Genomic DNA, 9,670 nt, shown 5'->3' on the forward strand with positions numbered 1-9,670 from the left:
CAACTTAAAATTTACATCCTGTATATCGCAACAGAAAGAAGAAGTTATGCGACAGAAACGAAAATCAGTATGTCACTGGGTTTGACCGTCGTCGTCTTATAGGGCTACAAGAATACGAATGTTTCTTCCGTGATATTTCAGAAAGGCTTGACATGAATGCAGCGAATGCAGCCACTGTACATAAATGCTGGCAGCGGTAGTCACGAGAAAGTACGATCGGAAGAAGATCGGGCTATGGATTGCTACGCGGCTCTGTGGAGAGATAAGACAATCGTTTTCTGTGTATGGCTCTGGCGCAACATACTGCACCTGCAGCAGCGATCTATGCAGAATTTGGCAACATTGCGACCCATAGAACTGCTGCTAATCGGTTACTTCAAGGACTGCACTGTGACAGATGCCCTGTAGCGTGCATTCCACTAACTCCAAACCAGTGATACTTGGAACGTCAGTGGTGTCAAGTGAGAGGTCATAGGAGGGCAGGTCGAGGTCTGTAATATTTTCTGATTACTGCTGGTTCTGCCTGATACCAGCATATCACATTTCGGTCGATTTATCTCGCGCTGACTTGTACCTGTCATCTCGCAAACGTATTTCAAGAATTTCATTACTCTGCGTTAATTTTTTCCTAGTGTTGCGATTTTACCTCTGTCAGTTCATGTACAATTCCTGTTTTGCCATTATATAATAATATTTTATTGCTATAAAATAATAACAACGTAATTTCAATCACTAACCTCAGATATATTTGCGTAATCAGTCAAAACATGTACAAATTAAAGTAAAAAGTTGAAACATATGACATATTATACAGGGTGGTCCATTGATCGTGACCGGGCCAAATATATCACGAAATAAGCGTCAAACGAAAAAACTATAAAGAACGAAACTTGTCTAGATTGAAGGGGGAAACCAGATGGCGCTCTGGTTGGCTCGCTAGATGGCGCTACCAGAGGTCAAACGGATATCAACTACGTCTTTTTAAATAGGAACCCCCATTTTTTATTTCATATTCGTGTAATTTATAATAAATATGAATGTTTTAGTTGAACCACCTTTTTTCGCTTTGTGACAGATGGCGCTGTAATAGTCACAAACATACTGCTCACAATTTTAGACGAACAGTTGCTAACAAGTAGGTTTTTTAAATTAAAATACAGAACGTAGGTACATTTTATTTCGGTTGTTCCTATGTAAATACATGTACCTTTGTGAACTTATCATTTCTGAAAACACATGCTGTTACAGCGTTATTACCTTTAAAAACCAGATTAATGCCATAAATGCTCAAAATGATGTCCGTCAACCTCAATGCATTTGACAATACGTGTAACGACATTCCTCTCAACAACGAGCAGTTCGCGTTCCGTAATGTTCGCACATGCATTGACAATACGGTGACGTATGTTGCCAGGCGTTGTCGGTGGATCACGATAGCAAATATCCTTCAACTTTCCCCACAGAAAGAAATCCGGGGACGTCAGATCCGATGAACGTGTGGGCCATGGTATGGAGCCTCGACGACCAATCCACCTGTCATGAGATATCCTATTCAACACCACTTCAACCGCACGCGAGCTATGTGCCGGACATCCATCATGTTGGAAGTACATCGCCATTCTGTTATCTTGTAGTAACATCGGAAGAACATTATGCAAAAAATCTGCATACATTGCACCATTTAGATTGCCATCGATAAAATTGGGACCATTATCCTTCCTCCCATGATGCCGCACCATACATTATCCCGCCAAGGTCGCTGATGTTCCACTTGTCGCAGCCATCGTGGATTTTCCGTTGCCCAATAGTGCATATTACGCCGGTTTACTTTACCTCTGTTGGTGAATGACGCTTCGTCGCTAAATAGAACTCGTGCAAAAATCTGTCATCGTCCCGTAATTTCTCTTGTGCCCAGTGGCAGAACTGCACACGACGTCCAAAGTTCTCGCCATGTAATTCCTGGTGCATAGAAATATGATACGGGTGTAATCTATGTTGATGTAGCATTCTCAACACCGACTTTCTTGAGATTCCCGATTCTGGCGGAATTTGTCTGCTACTGATGTGCGGATTAGCCCCGACAGCAGCTAAAACACCGACTTGGGCATCATCATTTGTTGCAGATCGTGGTTGACGTTTCACATTTGGCTGAACACTTCCTGTTTCCTTAATTAACATAACTATCCCGCGAACGGCCCGGATAGGAAAGTTGTAAACAAATCAATGAGGATTTGCAGAAAATAAATGCGTGGTGTAATGACTGGCAGTTATCTCTCAATATTACTTAGTGTAACCTACTGCGTATAACAAGGCGAAAATCCCCATTAATGCATGAGTACAAAATAAATGATCAGTCTTTGGAAGCGGTAACATCAGTCAAGTATCTGGGTGTGACTATTCGAAATGATCTCAAAGGGAATGATCAGATTACACAAGTAATGGGTAAGACGAACTCGAGATTGCGGTTTATTGGTAGAATCCTGAAGCGATGCAGTCCTTCAACAAAGGAAATAGCTTACAAAACATTAGTTCGTCCAGTCTTCGAGTATTGTTCGTCTGTATGCGACCCTTACCAGTTGGGTCTGATTCAAGAGATTGAGAAGGTCCAAAGAAGAGCGGCAAGATTCGTGACTAGTACATTTAGCCATCGCGAGAGCGTTACAAATCTCATAGAAAGTTTGAAGTGGGACACACCTGCAGATAGACGACGCGCTAAACAGAAGGGGCTGCTCACTAAATTCCGAAATCCAATCTTCGCCGAGGATGTAGAGCATATATTGTTACCACCAACTTTGAAATCGCGTAATGATCATCATTCAAAGATAAGGGAAATAAGAGCTCGTACTGAGGCGATCCGCGAGTGGAACAGGAGGGGAGGGGGCGGGAGGGGGGAAGATGACTTTGGCGCGAATTGTGCCCTCCGCCACACACCGCTTGGTGGCTAGCGGAATATATATGTAGATGTAAATGTAGATACCGAGTAGCACGCATAGCACACGCCCGTTGGGCATTTTGATCACAATAGCCATACATCAACACGATATCGACCTTCTCCGCAATTCGTTCAAATGGCTCTGAGCACTATGGGACTTAACAGCTGTGGTCATCAGTGCCCTAGAACTTAGAACTACTTAAACCTAACTAACCTAAGGACATCACACACATCCATGCCCAAGGCAGGATTCGAACCTGCGACCGTAGCAGTCGCACGGTTCCGTACTGCGCGCCTAGAACCGCGAGACCACCGCGGCCGGCCCGCAATTCGTAAACGGTCCATTTTAACACGGGTAATGTATCACGAAACAACACGAAACAAATACCGTCCGCACTGGGGGAATGTTACGTGATACCACGTACTTATACGTTTGTCACTATTACAGCGCCATCTATCACAAAGAGATAAAAGTGGTCCATCTAAAACATTCATATTTCTTTACGTACTACACGAATATTTAATACAAATGGGGTTTCCTATTTAAAATAACGCAGTTGATGTCCGTTTGACCTATGGCAGCGCCATCTAGCGGGCCAACCATAGCGCCATCTGGTTTCCGCCTTCAAGCTAAACGAGTTTCGTTCTTTGTAGTTTTTTCGTTTGATGCTTATTTCGTGCGATATTTGGTCTGGTCACTATCAACGGACCACCCTGTATAAATAGGGAGAGGAGACATGAAGCGGCAATAAAATGAATAAATAAATAAAAATGTGAAAAGATAAAAAAAAGTCAACAGAATTTCTCAACGTCGCGCATACCTGATTTCTACATTCCATAGTGCGACACACTCGCTCAGTTTGGTACATGCTGTTGACATCAACATATAGTACTAATTAAAGTAACAGTAAACTTACTACATCACTCTATATCAGCGGTGTAAAAAACAAAATTAATGATATTCATATCTGTTTAGATGAGCTACATTCTGCAAGTCCTGTTGATATTATTTGTATTTCTGAACATCATTTAGGTAGTGAAATTGAAATGCTTAATATGGAAGGGTATACTTTAGCTTCCAAGTAATGTAGAAAAGAGATGGAGAACGGTGGAGTTGCCACTTACATTAGAAAGGGTCTCTATTATAAAAAGATTGACATTCTTTAATTCTGTTTTTATCAGAATTTTGAAGCATGTGCCACACAAGTAGAAACACATAAAAGAAAAATAAATATAGTCACAATATAGGGGGCTCCAACTGGTAATTTACAGCTATTCACTAAACAGTTTGATGCAGTATTAAATTTCTTAACTTCTAAAAATAATGAACTCATACTAAGTGGACATTTTAATTTAAATTTTCTGGAGGATAGTTGCTCATGATCAATACTAGAGTCTCTTACCAATTCTTATAATCTCATTCCCTTAGTACAGTTCCCAACCAGGGTTATTGGTACCAGGAGCACTGCTGTAGGTAACATTTTCATAGATAATACGACAATAGCAAATCATAGTATAAATACAATATTTAATGGCCTTTCAGATCATGATGTAAAGTTGCTTACATTTAATATAGTGGGATCTGATTCAACTAATAACAGGAAGTGGGACACTATAAGAATAACAAATGAAACAGGAATTGAAGTTATAAAAAACTGTTTGAGGAATTCAGACTGGAAAGGTATATACAATTCACTTGCGACAAATGAAAAATAAAACTGTTTCTCTAATACGGTCATAGGTCACACTAAAAACTGCTGCCCAAGAAAGTAATCAAAACCTTGTAAATGGAATAAAAGTAACTTGCAAAACAAAAACGAAGGCTGTACTTAATGTCAAGGGAAAACGATGACTACAGAGCTAAATGACATTACTAATTATATTGTAAAATGCTAAACAAAGTGACCAGACCTGAAAATGTATTTATTTTCAAGAAAAAATAAATGCCTCTAATAACAAGATAAAAACTATATGGAACATAGTAAAAATTAAAACAGCAAAAACTATTCAGGCAAATGAGGAAATTATGTTAAATGTAAATAATGAGATGATTAGAGATACCTCCAAAATTGCAGACAGTTTCAACAACTTTTGCCTTTCAGTAGCAGACAACTAAGGTTCGCACAGTTCCTCAGAAGACAGCTTAAAATACATAAAAAAAATAATTCTGCAGAAGTTTGACAAAATTCAACTATATCCTATCTCACCGAAACAGATTTCTAATATTATTAGCTCTCTTAAAAACAAATGTTCAAGTGGTTATGACGAAATCACCACTACCTTAATTAAATGTTGCTCCTCAGAACTTTGTGATATACTGAGTTACTTATATAATGAATCCCTCCACAGTGGTACGTTGTCAGATAGCCTTAAATATGCTATTGTCAAACCACTACACAAAAAGGAGACAAATCATCAGTGCAAAACTTCTGTCCCATTTCATTATTGGCAATATTTTCAAAAGTGTTTGAAAGGGTTATGTACAATAGACTTTATAAACACTTAGTACCGAAAAACGTTCTCATTCGCAGTGTGTTTGTATTTCAGAAAGGATTGTCAACTGATCAAGCTATATTCACTTTTACAGATGATATACTAGAATCAATAAATCAAAAGTTATTACCACTTCGAATATTCTGTGATCTGGCTAAAGCTTTTGATTGTGTTAAGCATGATATCCTTATACAAAATTTAAATATTATGGGATAACAGCAGTAGAAGGCTCGTGGTTCTTATCCTATCTGTTAAATAGAAAACAGTGTGTGTCTGTATCAGGCTTACCACATAACAATAGTCATTCAAAACATGAAACAATCTGACAAGGGGTGCCCCAGGGCTCTATTTTAGATCCCTTGTTGTTCCTATTGCATATAATGACCTTCTGTATGCAGTGTCACAAAATGCAAATTTGGCTCATTTGCAGATGATAGAAGTATTGGTATAAAAAAGTAACTATGATCTCACTGAGCAATCAGCTAATGAAATATTTGTAACTAAAATCGGTTGGTTCACAGCAAATGGATTGTCACTGAATTTTGACGAGACCCAGTACATACAGGTTAGTACCTCACAAAGAATACCTAACCCTATAAGTATAATGTATTCAAACAATGAATTTGAAGCTGTAGACACTGTCAAACTTTTAGGGCTAGAAATTGATTGACCACAACCTAAATTGGAAAACTCACACTTTAGACTTAATTAAACGCATTAGTTCAGCTACATTTGCAGTATGCATGATAGCAAAATAGGTGATTTAAAAATGAAGAAGTCCGTTTATTCGGCGTACTTCGATTCACTAATGAGTTATGGAATCATCTTTCGGGGAAACTCCACACACAAAGAGAACATTTTCAAAATTCAGAAACGAGTCATTAGAATTATATCTGGTGTCAGTCCTAGATCATCATGCAGAGACCTCTTTAACAACCTTGGTATTCTAACTACGTCTCAGTATATATACTCATTGATGTTCTTTCTCATTTGCAACTTGTCTCTTTTTACACAAAATAGTGCAAAACATGATTATAATGCCCAAAGCGAAAACAAATTGTATAGGGACTATAAAAGATTAATACTATTACAAAAACGTGACAAATATGTAGATACTCATATATTCAGTAACTTACCAGAGCATATCAAAGGTCATGTAAGGGATAAAGATCGGTTTCAGTGTGAATTAAAGAACTTACTGTTGGCCAACTCGCCAACTCCTTCCACTCCATCGATGAACCTTCACAAGGATTATAGCTCATAGCTCTGTCTGCATTAGAATTGTACAGCATACATGTATCTGAGTAAAAAAAAACTAAAAAAAAAACGAAAACCCTTGACTCTTTCCACATCGCAGAGACTTCTCTCCAAGGGATCCATAGAAAACGATAAATGTAATGTAATGTAAAAATCTATATTAATCGTACTGATTCTCGTAAATCTCCTTTCTATGTCCCCAACAGACACTGTTCATCCTACCAATACTGCGAAAATATTTCTCATACAGTGTGACTCTTGGACGGTAGTTCTAGATAGCCTCTACAGGTTTTTGCATAACGTTCTCTAGCGTTCAGCAGACGGAGAGACACTAATACAGAGGCAAGTGGCATCTGTCACAATAGTCTGTCACAAGAGTCTGAGCCTTAGGGAGTTTCATTTAATCAAAATAAACGGTGAGAACATACTTTATAGTTTCTCAGAGAAGTACACAAAATAAGTTATTTTTGAAGAAAAATTCCTCTGACTGAGGTATGTTCTCATTTCATAGTTCATAAGATGATGAATCGTATAAGCTAGCGGAAAACATGTAAATGATGTGAAACACATCTAGAACCGTTTATGATAAGATATGGCAATACTTGTAAAATTCTATTTGTAACTCGAAGGAGAATACTAACAGATCTCGCTTTACGTGCTTCCAACAGGCTGGATGGCAGTAGACATCAACTTACTGTGCTTCAACGAAGTTACAAAACTGTCATAGTTGCTCCTACGTTTGTTTTCTATTTATAAGGTGACCAGGTTCGAACTCTTTGTAGCCCGCTAACAAACCATCCACGCAAATCTTACCATAAAAGCAAAGTCTGTGTACGCTGACCACATTGCTTGCGTGAATGGCTGAGCGCTGTATACTGCTTGTATGAGGACCTCTAGTGTTGCATGCGTGGCTGTTAGCCTGGATACTGCTGCATAATGGACCAGGAAGGTCCATTTAAATAAAAACAAATTTCTGTGCGCACCCCACAGTCTCGGTGGAGCACAGCGGTAACCATGGCGAGAAACCTGATCTTCTACTGTGGCCTCGTCGCCGCCGTTGCTGTTTCGGCGCAAGACAAGCCGGACAGCTTGGACGTGGACGAGATCCTCCACAACGACCGCCTCTTGAAATCCTACATCCAGTGCATGCTCGATGCAGACGACGGGAAGTGCACCACCGACGGAAAAGAGATCAAAGTAAGTGCGGCAGCTAGGCCTCCCTCTCTCTCGTGCCTTCCATTGTTCATCATCGTCAAAGCTCTGTTCCCGTTTGCCTGGTAGCTAAGGGTCTTTGACTGAATAATAGTTTCGCGGAATATGGCGCAGCGCTCCCATATTCAGGTTGGCCATACCGTGCCGGTCGTTAATAAACACATTCTGTATAGTTGCCTACGAGATGTTATACCATACCTTCAAGAGGCACCGTTTTTTATTCCTCCGCAGATTCCACTAATCACAGCACGAGATCGACATCAGCCTAATCAGGTGATGCTTTGCAGACGCATTTACCATATTTCATGCATTTGTAGTACCTTACTGTCTTTCACATTGGAAATTTCGTGTCGTGCTCTGCAATACTCTTGGAATTTGAACCGATAAATCAGAAAGCCGTTAAGTGCAGCTCCACCAGTTCTTCAGAAGAAGTAAAAACGGATTTATCAGAAGGACCAGAAACTGAAAGTTCTTGAGAAAAATTCCACACATTGTCCTATCCAGTATTTTATTCTAGACCAGAATGATTGCACATAACTATTATAGAAACCGTAATATTAATATGCCTAGCTCTTGGACATGCTGGTTTGTGATCAAAAGTGTGGGTACGATGCTTTCTGCATCAAATGGATTGCAACAAATGGCTTGTTAGTCCAATTCATTTGTGTATCACTAACAAACTGTAGTAAGATATGTGCCCCAGTATATGCACGATGTAGCCTTCAACGAAAAAATTGTACAACATACACGTATTCACAATCATCACAAAGCAATGCGTTTCTATGAGTGGGATGTGAAATTATCTGGGCATCAAAATCTCTCACTTGAGTTTCTTCAGGCAGGTAAGGCCGAAATCTAGCAATATACTAGATTTTACCCACATACTCTGACAGATCAAAGGAGCATCATAGATCGTCACCGTCAAGCCCTTTCCTCTGTCATGGCAATAAACGTCCACCCCTGCAGAACATTTCAAGACTCTTTCCATTCGCCTTTAGGTGATAGCAGTTTACACGGGAACATGTGCTCCACTTTTCCTTTTCTTTCGGTGCTCGGTCCTATTAGTCATCCAATACTACTCTATTGTCAGTACTTGGTGCTAGCGAATATCTGCCAGTGAAATGGTTAATAATCCGATAGTGCACTGTAAATATATTTCTACAAGAATATTAAACGTAAAATGCCTAAATCTTGCCGCCTTAAACACTGTTTGCATCGTTTGCTATGAAACTTCTTCACATGAATTTCTGTCACACTGCTACAGGTAGGCTGCCGAAAGTGTTCGCGACGGGATGCGGGGACTGCACGCCTAGCCACCTCGAGAGGGCTGTCAAGGCTCTGAAGCACATCACAGAGAAGTGTCCTGCAGAATGGACCAAGCTGAAGGCCAAGTTCGACCCGACGGGCGAGTACACCGAGGCGGCACGCTGAGACATGGAAACAGCACGGCGTCAATGTCTGAGCGCCATGGCAGTCCGAGTCGCCTCTGAGCTGTCACCTTAGTCGTACACAATTCAACAGCAGTTTCCAGAAATTGTCTCTTACTTCATCCAATATGTTAACTCAAAGGAATTTCTGACCTTACACTAATTAACAATGTTATTATATATACGATATGAAGTAAACGTTTGTTGTTAAATTTGTCCTTCATTGTTTTGTGGGTTGTTTGTTAGTTTCCTGCTTCAAAATATGAATATCTCTCCAAGTCCCACTTTTCTACTATAACTGTGTTTAAACCAACACGCGTAACAGTGGTTCCAAACATAGTAGTAATCA

The 9,670-nt window shown here is 39.8% G+C and overlaps 1 pseudogene; it reads left to right on the top strand.

The window, feature by feature from the left end:
• Positions 1-7,696: 7,696 nt before the first annotated feature.
• Positions 7,697-9,356, top strand: LOC126088278 (ejaculatory bulb-specific protein 3-like; annotated as a pseudogene).
• The last annotated feature ends 314 nt before the right edge of the window (positions 9,357-9,670 follow it).

The sequence above is a fragment of the Schistocerca cancellata genome, chromosome 6 (assembly GCF_023864275.1).
Source record: "Schistocerca cancellata isolate TAMUIC-IGC-003103 chromosome 6, iqSchCanc2.1, whole genome shotgun sequence".
Taxonomy (NCBI): Eukaryota; Metazoa; Arthropoda; class Insecta; order Orthoptera; family Acrididae; genus Schistocerca; species Schistocerca cancellata.